Genomic DNA, 14,088 nt, shown 5'->3' with positions numbered 1-14,088 from the left:
CCAGGGTTTTGCTTTCAGCATCTTTTATGATGCAAAGAAAACATTGCAAGACTTTTGCTGAATACTAGTCTTCAAAACCCTGAATGTGAACATTAATTTATTAAGGAGGCTTAAAGTCATAAAAATATTTTGGCAAGATTTAGTTTAACTTACGTAGTTTAGTTTCGTTTAGTTGTTAGAACTGATGAACCTACACTGACACATCATTATCATCCAAAGGCCAAAGTTTACATTAGGGTTCACTCTTGTTGTTGCACATGCTATAGGTTTTGACAAATGCATAATGAAATGTACCCACAATTGTAGTATCATACAGAACAGTTTCACTGCCCTAAAAATTCTCTGTGCTCCACCTATTTACCCCTTCCTCCCCACTGGCAACCACTGATCTTTTTTCTGTCTCCAAAGTTTTGCCTTTTTCCAGAATATCATACATTTGGAATCATACCATACATAGTTGGTGATGCATACACTGCACCACCCCACTGTGTAGCCTTTTCAGACTGGCTTCTTTCACTTAGAAATATGCATTTAAGACCCCTCTATGCCTTTTCATGGTTTGACAACTCATTTCTTTTAAGTTCTGAATAATATTCCATTATTTGGATGTACCACAGTTGATTTATCCATTTACCTACTAAAGGACATCTTGGTTGCTTCCAAGTTTGGGCAATTATGAATAAAGCTGCTATAAATATGCGTGTGCAGGTTTTTGTGTAGAAATAAGTTTTCAGGTCATTTGGGTGAACATCAAGGAGTATGACTGTGGATCATACAGCAGGGTATGTTTAGTTTTGTAAGAAACTGCCAAACTGTCTTACAATGTGGCTGTACCATTTTGCATTCCCACTAGCAGTGAATGAGAGTTTCCATTGTTCCACATCCTCACGGGCATTTGGTGTTTCCAGTCCTTTGGATTTTGACTAGTCTAATAGCTGCTTAGTGACTATCTCATAGTTGTTTAAAGTTGTAATTCCTTAGTGACATATGATATGGAGGATTTTCTATATGCTTATTTGCCATATGTATATCTTCTTTGGTTGTTCAGGTCTTCGGCCCAATTTTGAATCAATTTGTTCTTTTTTTATTGTTGAGTTTTAAGAGTCCTTTGTATATTTTGAATAATAGTTCTTTATCAGATATGTCTTTTACAAATATTTTCTCCCAGTTTATGGCTTGTCTTTTCATTCTCTTGAAGCTATTATGCTTAAAATAGACAAATGGCAGATATAAAAATGCTGAAGGGAGCTCTTGCCACTTCATTGTTTGTCCCTTACTTCTACAGTTCTATAGTACAAATGCCTTTAGATAACTATGTCCTTCAATGTTTCATATTCATGAGATGGTCTCATGTTTAGCTTATTAAACACCCGGAAGTCCTGTGAACACGTAGGTGAATGTATTGTGTTGTTGTTGTGGTTGTTGATGATGATGATGATGATAAATACAAACATGTAATTGGATTGGCCAACACTCTCCAAAGCAGATTTTAATACCTAACATGGATGTTAAGCTTCTAAGAATACTGGCTGGTCTTGTTGGAGCAATGCATTAACTGGTATGAAGTGCTGGCAGGGACCTGAACCTTTCCTGGACCTTGAGACTGTACAGTAGGAGCTCATAAGCTGTGATGTACTAGTTTTGGATACTTGGGGTCACCATTATCTGCCTTTAATCATGGGATATGAAAACTATTTGTTATAGAAAATGAAAAGAGGCCAGGGGCAGTGGCTCACATCTGTAATCTCAGCACTTTAGGAGGCTGAGGTTGGCGGATCACTTGAAGTCAGGAGTTCGAGACCAGCCTAGCCAACATGTTGAATCCAATCTCTACTTAAAATTCAAAAATTAGCTGGGTGTAGTGGCACACGCCTGTAATCCCAGCTACTCGGGAGGCTGAGGCATGAGAATCTCTTGAACCTGTCAGGCTAAGGTTGCAGTGAGACGAGATCATGCCACTGTACTCCAGCCTGGACAACAGAGTGAGACTGTTTCTTAAAAGGAAGGAAGGAAGGAAGGAAGGAAGGAAGGAAGGAAGGAAGGAAGGAAGGAAGGAAGGAAGGAAGGAAGGAGAGAGGGAGGGAGGGAGGGGAAAGAAAGAAAGAAAGAGAAAGAAAAAGAAAGAAAAGGAAAAGAAAGAAAAGAAAGAGAAAATGAGATAGACACGCTCTGGTTGTTGAATACCTTCTAAGAAGTGATACAAGCTTATTGACTGGTGAGCAAATTTCTCAGAAAAAGTAGTGTGTCGTTTTGCTTATCCAAAGAAGGGATATATTCTACATCATGGGCACTTGGTTTCAGATGTAACATGTGAGATGTTTAAATAATGTTTGGACTTCATCAGCCATTATTTTGGCATGACTTGAATTTTCAAAGAGATAGGATCAGAGTCTGAGCTCCTGGAAGGACAGTCTCCCAAATGCTGTGATGCTTTATGCTCCACTGTGAACTCTAGAAAACCTCTCTCAGCTGTAAAATTCAGTGAAATCGGTGTGAAGCTGCCCTTGTATTTTAATCAAGATGAACTTGAAAGGTGAACATTATAAGTGGGAGAAATTATTTATAATTTGGTAATAAAAGTTTATGTCTAACACTCCAAATTTCATACATCTGCTATGTGCTGGCCCTGAGATATAAAACAATTGAAGTTGCCTTTACATTTGGCCTTATATGAAAGGTCATAAATTAGAGTGATAGCGTTCGTCCTCTTTCCTAGCTCACCAAATTTCCATATTAACATCTTCACCTCAAACATAAATGGTTACCCAGCTACAAAGAAAAGAGTTGTGTTGGCCTTTATGAATTATAGTTTATGCTGGAAATCTGTGCTACATAGGGCTGCTATTCAGCTTGTAGGAGAGTACATCTACTTCAATGAAGCTAATTCTACCACAGTGAAACCAATTAAAATCGTATGGCCAATTTAAATAAATATAATATATAAAAACTTGGGAATACTTTCAAAATTAGCAAATGGTTGCCAAGGTATGTGATTCTTTTAACTCTTAAAAATGCTTTTGTAGATATTCAAGGGATTTTCTCTGCTAGAATACCCAGTAACACGTTTCTTTTCAATAAACTCACTTTCAATTTTTAAAATGTACTTTCTAATGTGGTTTTAACTGATAATGTGAAAATGCTGGCTTTTTAACTACAAAAAAACACACAGCTCGTTTTATTGTAATATACAGTAATTAAATGTATTCCAAAATATTAATGAATTGGACCAGTGCTTCATGTTTAGGCTTTAAAAAAATGTTTATAGCAAAAAACAGATGTTCTTAAATATTCAGGGTGAGTTATCAAATCCATATTTTTTGTGTGTATGTTTTTTTCACTAGCCCAGTGATGCAGTTAAAATGCAGCATAATGTAAACTAGTAGGGTCAAGTTCAAGAACAACTTCAGAATCTCAGGCCTTCATCCAGGGAGAATGCAAAAATGTAAGGGCAAGTTTTAGTTATCAGTAACTTTTAACATTAGGATCTCTTTTTCTCAATTCTAGATTAGTGAAATGATGTAGCTGAAAATTACCAACATGGTAGCATGTCTTGGTCTTTTCAGGCTGCTATAACAAAATACCTTAGACTGAGTAATTTACATAACAACAGAAATTTACTACTCACAATTCTGGAGGCTAGGAAGTCCAAGATCAAACCTGTAGCAGATTCAATGCCTGGTGGGGGCATGTTCTCTGCTTCATGGATGGCACATTCTAACTGCATCCTTACGTGACAGAAAGGGGCAAGGGAGCTTGCTCAGGCTTCTTATATAAAGGCACGAATCCCATTCGTGAGGGTGGAGCCCTTAAGACTTAATCACTTTCCAAGGGCCCCACCTCTTACTACTATCGCATTGGGCGTTAGGTTCCAACATAGGAATTCTGGGGTATGCCAGCATTCAAATCATAACACAGCATAAGCTCTTTCATATCAATTATGTTTTTCCTAAGTAGTTGGCTTTCTTCTGTCTCTAATTTCAGGATAAATGAATGCTTCTGCAGTTGCTGAATTCCTTGCACTAGAAAGCACATCTGTTAGGCTGGGTGCCGTGGTGCATGCCTATAATCCCAACACTTTGGGAGGCTGAGGCGGGCAGATTGCTTGAGCCCAGGAGTTCAAGACCAGCCTGGGCAACATGGTGAAACCCTGTCTCTATAAAAAATACAAAAATTAGTCAGGCATGGTGATGCACACCTGTGGTCCCAGCTACTCGGAAGCTGAGGTGGGAGGATATCTTGAGCCTGAAAGGTGGAGGTTACAATAAGCCCAGGTCGTGCCACTGCACTGCACTCCAGCCTGGGTGACAGAGTGAGATCGTCTCAAAAAAAGCACTTCTTTTGTCACCTAAAATTCTCAGGAGCAACGAGTATAGATTTTTCTGTTGAGATGAACCTTGCACCAATATATGCATGTATTTCTAAAAGATCACTCATACATTGAAGGCGATCAACTGTCTCACAAACATTTTATTCTCTTTTTGTATTTGTCTCCCCAAAAATTGGGACACTCCCAACCCCATTCATAGATTGTAATTAGAGGAAAGATTAATATCCTCTTAGCATTGAGGGTCTTCCATAAAAACTCAATTGAGAAGAATCCTAGCTGCCTTCTGTTAGAAGGAGAAACTAGGCCTTCTAGCTTATGCTAAAGAACTAAGACCAGTGGCAGAGGACACAAAACATAGAGAGAAAAAACACAGCTTCTACTTTAGTCATGAACAATCATGGATTTTAAAATTGCTGGATTTTCTTCAATCACATTGAGTAGGTGAAGTACCAAATAATTGATGTAGGCACTTGCTAGATTAGGACCAACCTAACGTTATTTCCAAATAGCAGCATGTGACCCTTTTAACTTTCATGTATCTTCTCAATGCTTGGCAAAGAAAAAGTACTCTAAATATAAGTGGATGAATAAATGACTAAACAAATGAATTCTCTATTGGTCCCAGGATAAGATCCTTTCAGTAGCACAAATTTAATAAATGTTAAATTAAATATGAAAGAAAATGAAGTCCCTTGATGAGAACTCTATAGGAATCAAAATGTAAGCACTTCTTTAGCCATATCCCCCCAACCCAAATCACACAATTAATTCATAAATGTTTCATCATCACTTTTAAATGTCTGAAACTGGTGATTATAGCCCAAATCTGCCTTTTTGCATCTATTCTTGTTTAGGAGTAGAAAAAATCTCAAACCATTCATTGTAGATTAGTTTTTACCTTCCTAATTAGACAAAGGACACACTGGTTCTACCCACAGCATGTAAGTTAAGTCCTCATTACACATCTTACAAATTAGAGTTTTAAGGATACCACCCTACCCCCAAAATAACTCAGAGGCTTTTCTGCTCTAATTTATTGTGAGAACAATTCAATAGTATGCTTCTACAAATTCAAAACTCCAGAGAAAAAGAGATTCTGGAGGAACTCTATGACGGAGAAAATTGACTGCCTTTTCATAATATAAAGGAAGATGATTTCTGTATTCTTGGGGTGTGTATAGGCGTTTCAAAAGATAATATTTTACTAGTCTCCACTAGCTGGAGCAAAGGAAGCCTTGGCTAAGCTCTGTGCATGGCTTCTTTCCATCTTTGAAGTTCTTTCATTCCTAAACTACTGGCGACTTTCCCCTGGTCCAAGAGTGCTTGCCTAACTTTGGTATTATTGACAAAGTGTGAGGCCCAGAATTTTCACACAGACCTACGCAAAGTGCCACATTAGAAAGAGTGAAAAGTTTGCCTAGATGTAGCTGCTGAACAAAACTAGGGTAGGAGTTATTTTCATCCTTTGACCATTTGCAACACCAATGCCAGTACTGAAGCTGCATATCTGCATCTGATGAGGATCTGCAAGCATTGAGAAGTCTGGCAGTCATTAGGTAGGCTGCCATAGCTCACTCATCTCTCAGTCGGAAAGGAACATGACAAATCAGATTCAGCGCAGAAGAAGAATATCCACTAGAAGACACCCTAGAAACAAAGTTACTATAGAGAAAGGGTGTGAGGAAAGAAAGCTTCAGGGATGGTGTCTTCCACCTTCAATGCAGATGGTGCGTGCTGGCCAACAGGGGTGAGCCATTTGAAGAAAGTAGTTGTCTTTGATGTCTTCCTAAAGTTTTCTTGTCAAAGTACTTCTTCTTCCCCAGTCCTGTTTGGTCATCCCTGACTACACTGGAATTCTCACCAAGGCATGTCTCGCAAGAGCATCCCTATCTAACCAAACCTCAGCTCTTGGCTTTGGATTTCTAACCCCTAAATGTTCCTCCAAAATAATTTATGTGTTCTGTATTTCTTCCCTACTTTGTCAGCCAAATGCCATTATGGAAAATATCTAAAAAACTAATTTCACATAAGGGAATAATAGAAAATCCAATATGGTCATTTTCTCCTTTACATTTTAGTAAGGTAGAGTTTCTCAATAGCTTAAAGTAAGAAACATCTTGTTATGAAGTCTGCATCAGTGACAGATGTGAGAAGATGATGCAGGTATTTACAGGTATGATGGCCTACCTAGACGAAGAGCCATAGTATTTTTTAAACCATTAGTCTTTGATTTGGGTGAGATAAGCGCAGTCTAATGTAGCTTACTCTTAGATATATACAACAAAAAGGTGTATATATCTTCTTAGACATATGGAATAACAGGAAACATGACCACTTGCCCAAAGGTGCAGAGTAGACTTGCAGACTAAACTTCCAATTGTATATATCTAAGAGTGGGCTACATCAGACTCAGTTTATCTCACCCAAATCAAAGAATAACAGTTAAAAAAATAATGTGAATTGTAATTTTTAAAAAAAGAATAATGGTTTAAAACAGTAGCTGTCTTCTGAATAACTTTATTGAAAAATGGGTAAAGGACTTGAACAGACATTACTCCAAATAAAACATGTAAATGGGCAGGAGATATATGAAGAGATACTCTACATCACTAATCATCAGGTAAGTGAATATTAAAACCACAATGAGATATTACCTCACACGTGTTAAAATGGCCATTATAAAAAATAATCATAATAACAAATGTTGGTGAGGGATGTGAAGAAATCAGAACCTCTGTGCATTGTTGCTGGGAATGTAAAATGGTGCAACTGTCATGGAAAATAGTACAGATGTTTCTCAAGAAATTAAGAATAGACCTACCATATGATCCAGAAATCTCACTTCTGGCTATTTAGTCAAAAGAATTGAAATGAGGACCTCAAAGAGGTATCTCCATTGCCATGTTCATGCACGATTCACAATAGCCAAGATGTAGATGAATGGATGAAGAAAGTGTGGCATATATACATGTATTAGTCTGTTCTCATGCTGCTGTGAAGAAATACCTGAGACTATGTAATTTATAAAGGAAAGAGGCTTAATTGAATCAAAGTTCTTCATGGCTGGGGAGGCCTCAGGAAACTTACAATCATGGTAGAAAGGGAAGCAAACACGTCCTTCTTCACATTCAGGAGAAAGAAGAAAATAAGCCCCTTATAAAACCATCAGATGTCGTGAGAACTTACTCACTATCATGAGAACAGTATGGAGGAAACTGCCTCCATGATTCAGTTATCTCCACTCGGTCCTGCACATGACAAGTGGGGATTATTACAATTCAGAGTGAGATTTGGGTGGGAACACAGAGCCAAACCATATCAATACACAGTGGAATATTAATTACTCAGCCTTAAAAAGAGGGAAATTTGGCAGTACGTGGTGGCTCATACTTGTAATACCAGCACTTTGGGAGGCCAAGGCGGGCAGATCACGAGGTCAGGAGTTCGAGACCAGCCTGGTCAACATAGTGAAATTTGTCTCTACTAAAAATACAAAAAAAAAAAAAAAAAAGAAGAAGAAGAAGAAGAAAAGAAATTAGCCAGGCGTGGTGGCAGGTGCCTGTAAGCCTAGCTACTCAGGAGGCTGAGGCAGGAGAATCGCTTCAACCTAGGAGGCAGAGGTTGCAGTGAGCTGAGATCATGCCACTGCTCACCAGTCCAGGCAACAGTGTGAGACTCCATCTCAAAAAAAAAGAAGAGAGAGAAATTCTGGCATTTACAACAAATTGGATGGACTTTGAGGACATCATGCTAAGTGAAATACACCAGTTGCTGAAGGACAAAGACTGCCTGATTCTACTTACATGAGGCATCTAAAGTAGTCAAACCCATAGAAGCAGAAAGTAGAATGGTGGTTGCCAGGAGCTGGGGGAAGGAGAAAATGGGGAATTCCTGTCCGATGAGTGTAAAATTTCAGTTATGCAAGATGAAAAGGTTCTAGAGATCTACAGTACAACACTGTGCATGGTTAACAATACTATACTGTACACTTAAAATTTTTTAAAGCAGGTAGATCTCGTGTTATATGTTTTTAAATACAGCAATAAATAATTGTAAAACAGCAGCCATTTTCAAAGAAAAGGGTAGAAAGAAAGGATATGGAGATGGCGTGGTTATATTTTATTCAACTTGAATGTTCAACATATTTATAAACCAAAATGTTTAAGCCACTCACTGCCATCTAAAGTCCTTTATCACTCAATCCCAGACAATCAGGATAATGGCAGCTGTCATGAAGTCAAGGGCATCCAAGACTTTTGAGACAAACACACTGATGATTATTTCCAAGAAAATCAATCCAATTAAACCACAGAGATGACACATTAGTTAATACCAATACTGTTGGCATTTCATATCAGACTTTAGAATGTAGTGATGCTCCCTCCATGAACTTGGACTTGGAAGGGCAAGAGGCCTTCCAGAAGGGACCTGTGTCCTGTTCTGGCTACAAACTTGCATTTCCCTTCTATTCTAACATATCTGAATCTGAGCCAGAAGGTTATTCCAAGTCTGGAAAACCTGATGTTTTGTTAAATATGCCTTTTTATTGAAGATGGATCAAGAACTGAGGGCACATATGAACCCTGAGTGAGATGTGGTCATTCTTTTTATAAATTTAATTTATTTTTATTACACAAGTATGGCATATTTTCTTTTTTATTTTGTTTTATTTCAATACATTTTGGGGAACAGGTGGTTTTTGGTTACATGGATAAGTTCTTCAGTGGTGATTTCTGAGATTTGGGTGCACCTGTCACCCGAGCAGTGTACACTTTACCCAATATGTAGTCTTTTATTCCTTGCCCCCTTTGCACCGTTCCCCACCAAGTCCCCAAACTTCATTGTATCATTCTTATGCCTTTGCAATCTCATGGCATAGCTCCCATTTATAAGTGAGAACATACGATATTTGGTTTTCCATTCCTGAGTTACTTCACTTAGAATAATGGTCTCCAACTCCATCCAAGTTGCTGCAAAGGCCATTATTTCATACCAATTTATAGCTGAGTAGTATCCTGTGGTGTATATATACCACATTTTCTTTGGTTGATGGGCATTTATGTTGGTTCCATATTTTTGCAATTGTGAAGTGTGCTGCTATAAACGTGCATGTGCATGTGTCTTTTTCATACAATAACTTATTTTCCTCTGGGTAGATACATAGCAGTGGGATTGCTGGATTGAATGGTAATTCTACTTTTGTTGTTGTTGGGTTTTTTTTGTTTTTTTTTTGAGACACAGTCTCACTCTATCACCCAGGCTGGAGTGCAACGGCATGATCTCAGCTCACTGCAACCTCTGCCTCCAGAGTTCAAGTTATTCTTATGCCTCAGCCTCCCAAGAAGCTGAGATTACAGGCATGTGCCACCATGCCTGGCTAATTTTTGTCTTTTTAATAGAGATGGGGTTTCATGATGTGGGCCAGGCTGGTCTTGAACTCCTGACCTCAAGTGATTCACCCACCTTGGCCTCCCAAAATGCTGGAATTTCAGGCTTAAGCCACTGCGCTTGGCTACTTTTAATTATTTAAAGAACCTCCACACTGTTTTCCATAGTGGTTGTACTAGTTTACATTCCCACCAGCAGTGTAAAAGTGTTCCCTTTTCATCACATCCAAGCCAACATCTATAATTTTTTTGATTTTAAAATTATTGCTATTCTTGTAGGAGTAAGGTGATATCTCATTGTGGTTTTAATTTGCATTTCCTGATAATTAGTGATGTTGAGCATTTTTTCTGATGCTTGTTAGTCATTTTTATATTTTCTTTTGGGAATTGTCTATTCACATCCTATTCCCACTTTTTGATGGGATTATTTGTTTTTTCTTGCTGATTTGTTTGAGTTCCTTGTAGATTCTGGATATTAGTCCTTTGTCAGATGCAGAATTTGCAAATATTTTGTCCCACTCTGTGGGTTCTCTGATTACTCTGCTACTTATTTCTTTTGCTGTGCAGAAGATTTTTAGTTTAATTAGGTCCCATTTATTTATTTTTGCTTTTGTTGCATTTACTTTTGGGTTCTTGATCATAAAATCTTTGCCAAAGCCAACATCTAAAAGAGTTTTTCTGATGTTATCTTCTAGAATTTTTATGGTTTCAGGTCTTAGATTTAAGTCTTTGATCCATCTTGAGTTGATTTTTGTATAAGGTGAGAGATAAGGATCCAGTTTCATTCCTCTACACGTGGCTTGCCAATTACCCCAATACCATTTGTTAAATAGGGTATCCTTTCCCCATTTTATATTTTTGTGTGCTTTATTGAAGGTCAGTTGGCTGTAAATGTTTGAGTTTATTTCTGGGTTCTCTATTCTGTTCCCTTGGGGTCTGCATGCCTATTTTTATACTAGTACCATGTTCTTATGAGAACTATAGCCTTGTAGTATAGTTTGCAGTTGGGTAATGTGATGCCTCCAGATTTGTTCTTTTTGCTTAGTCTTGCTTTGGCTATGCAGGCTCTTTTTTGGTTCCATGTGAATTTTAGGATTGTTTTTTTCTAGTTCTGTGAAGAATGATAATGGTATTTTGATGGGAATTGCATTAAATCTGTAGTTTGCTTTTGGCAATATGGTCATTTTCACAATATTGATTCTATCCAACCAAGTATAGCATATTTTCTGTAAATGAATTGGAAGTTACAGATAAAGCTCAAAACTTGCTTCTTATTTCACCACACAGAGGAAAACAATGCATGAATGTAGTGCTTTGAAAGCCACTTTTGTATCCATCTCTTGCTCTTGCTCAGTATAATACACACTGTTGTATCATCTAATTTTCTCATTTGATTATACTTTGTGAAGATCTTTACATTTCTGTGAATACAAAATCATTTTCATAGCAGCATAACATTCAAAAATTTAATCTCATTGTCAAACAAGCATGTATTTTGAATTATTTGCCATCAATAACAACATATATTTAAATATGTGTAGATATATATATGTCATATAATTTATATATATAATGCTTATCTGAGTATTTCCTTAGATAAATGCCCACAATATAGAATCACTGTTTTCAATTATTTGCATATTTTAAAGGATACTTTCCTATAGATAGTGCCATATTTTCCCCAGGAAAGCCAGTTTATACTCCTGTCTGAATAAATGATAGTGCAAAAAGATAGCTGTTTTCAAAAATAATCTGTCTAGTTTGTAAATATATGTTTGTTTTCCACTCTTCACATATGGAATATAAGCTCCTATAGGATAGGAAGAATGCCAAGTCACTATTATGTGCCTAGCACCTAGCACATGCTTATTCCTGAGTATTCCTAGTATTTGTAACTTTATACATTTGTGTTAAGAGGTACCAAACTGAATATGCTTCAAACCCTACAGAACCTGTAATTCTCCTTTTAACACTTAGTAAGCACTTCCTATTTGCCAGTCTGAGTTTGTTTTGTGTTGCTATACTAGAACACCACAGACTGGGTAGTTTATGGAGAAAAGAAATTTATTTCTCACAGTTCTGGAGGCTGGGAAGTCCAAAAGCATGGCACTAACATCTGGCAAGGACCTTCGTGCTGCATCATCCTATGACAGAAAGCAAAAGATAAGTGAGCCAGGAGACAGAGAGGGATGGGGACTGAACTTTATGTTTTTATTAGCAGCCCACTCCTGTGATAACCAACCCACTCTCATGATAATGGCATTAATCCATTCATGATAGCAGAACTCTCATGACCAGATCACCTCTTACAAGTTCTACTTCTCAACACTATTACAATGGCAATTAAATTTCAACAAAGGTTTGGAAGGGGACATTCAAACCTTAGAAGCAAGGTGCTGTTCTGTGAATTTTTAAGTACTAATTAATTTAATCCTCACACAAACCCTATGAAGTTACTATAGTTCTCATCCTCAAACTGTAAGTGAGGATGTAAGTTGACTAAGGCTCAGAAAAGTAATTTGCTGAAGATCACATGGCTAATATGTTGTGAATCTGGAATTTGAACCCAGGCAGCTGACCTCCAGAATCCATGATCTTTAACCACTTTGATTTATTTTAAATCACACGATGCCAATCTAGTGGATTGCAGCAGTCATAGGTCAAAGAGCTAACTTCTTTGCATGTATAAAAAATTATCACAGCCGGGCGCGGTGGCTCAAGCCTGTAATCCCAGCACTTTGGGAGGCCGAGATGGGTGGATCACAAGGTCAGGAGATCGAGACCATCTTGACTAACACAGTGAAACCCCGTCTCTACTAAAAATTACAAAAAACTAGCCAGGCGAGGTGGCGAGCACCTATAGTCTCAGCTACTTGGGAGGCTGAGGCAGGAGAATGGCATAAACCCGGGAGGCAGAGCTTGCAGTGAGCTGAGATCCGGCCACTGCACTCCAGCCTGGGCGACAGAGCGAGACTCCATCTCAAAAAAAAAAAAAAAAAAAAATCACACAACTTAGTGATTTTACAGTTAAGTAAAATAATAATCATTTTACTATCTTTCAGTGTCTGCAAGTCAGAATTTGAGACAGGAAGATGGTAGCTAGAGCTAGCACTATAGTAGGCTTATGTAGATGGGGACAAGCTGAGCATCTTTCTATTTGTGTGGTCATAAGGTCCCTCAATATGATCTCTCTTTATGGGCCAGTTGTGCTTCCTCACAACATGGCCACCTCAGCAGTCAGACCATTTACATGGTGGTTGAAGACTTTTTAAGTGAACAAATGAGGCAGAAACCTTTATAATCCAGCCTCAGAAGTCACATAGAAGTCACTTCTGCCAAATTCTATTAATCAAAACAGTCACAAAACACCTCCAGTTTCAAGGAAGCCATTGACCCCACCTCTAAATAGGAGAAGCATCAAAGTCACATTGTAATATAACATGTGGATTGGAAGATCTTCTTGATGCCCTCTTTGAAAAATAAAATCTGCCACATAACTAAAATTTCTTCAGCCCATAAAACATGCTTTAAAAGCTGTACATCACACAGCTGATAATCTTCATTGCTTGTTTGTCAGCAACCCCCTTGTATTAGTCAAGGTTCTCTTAAAAGGACAGAACTAGTAGGAGATACACACACACACACACACACACACACACACACACACACAGGGGAGTTTATTAAGTATTAACTTACACAATCACAAGGTCCCACAATAGGCTGTCTGCGAGCTGAGGAGCAAGGAGAGCCAGTCCAAGTCCCAAAACTGAAGAACTTGGAGTCCGAAGTTTGAGAGCAGGAAGCATCCAGCATGGGAGAAAGATGTAGGCTGGGAGGCTAGGCCCATCTCTCCTTTTCACGTTTTTCTGCCTGCTTTGTATTCACTGGACTCTGATTAGATTGTGCCCACCAGATTAAGGGTGAATCTGCCTTCCCCAGCCCACTGACACAAATGTTAATCGATTTTGGCAACACACACACAGGCACACCCAGGATTAATACTTTGTATCCCTAAATCCAATCAAGTTGACTCTCAGTATTAACCATCACACCACTCTTCTGAGTGATAGAATATGCTTATAAAATGGCCCATTGGCAGTGTATATTTACAGGATAATGGTACAGTTTATGGCTCTGGAACAAAATAAACTAACTGGCCTGTATGTAAATTAAGCCTAGGACCCTGGCTCCAGTGTTTGAAGTTTTCTAATTGTCTGCAGCATTTCAACACTTTTTCTGCTTCTAAGAATTATCCTTATTGCAAAACTGCTTTTTATTGCATACATGAATTAGATTCAACATTGCTGACTGCGGATTCTCTGTGGGGTCACTGATATCCGGTCAAGTGTTTGCCTCTGGCAGTAGGCCAGCAAT

The sequence above is a fragment of the Macaca mulatta genome, chromosome 5 (genome assembly GCF_049350105.2).
Source record: "Macaca mulatta isolate MMU2019108-1 chromosome 5, T2T-MMU8v2.0, whole genome shotgun sequence".
Lineage (NCBI taxonomy): Eukaryota > Metazoa > Chordata > Mammalia > Primates > Cercopithecidae > Macaca > Macaca mulatta.
This window is presented reverse-complemented; position numbering follows the sequence as displayed.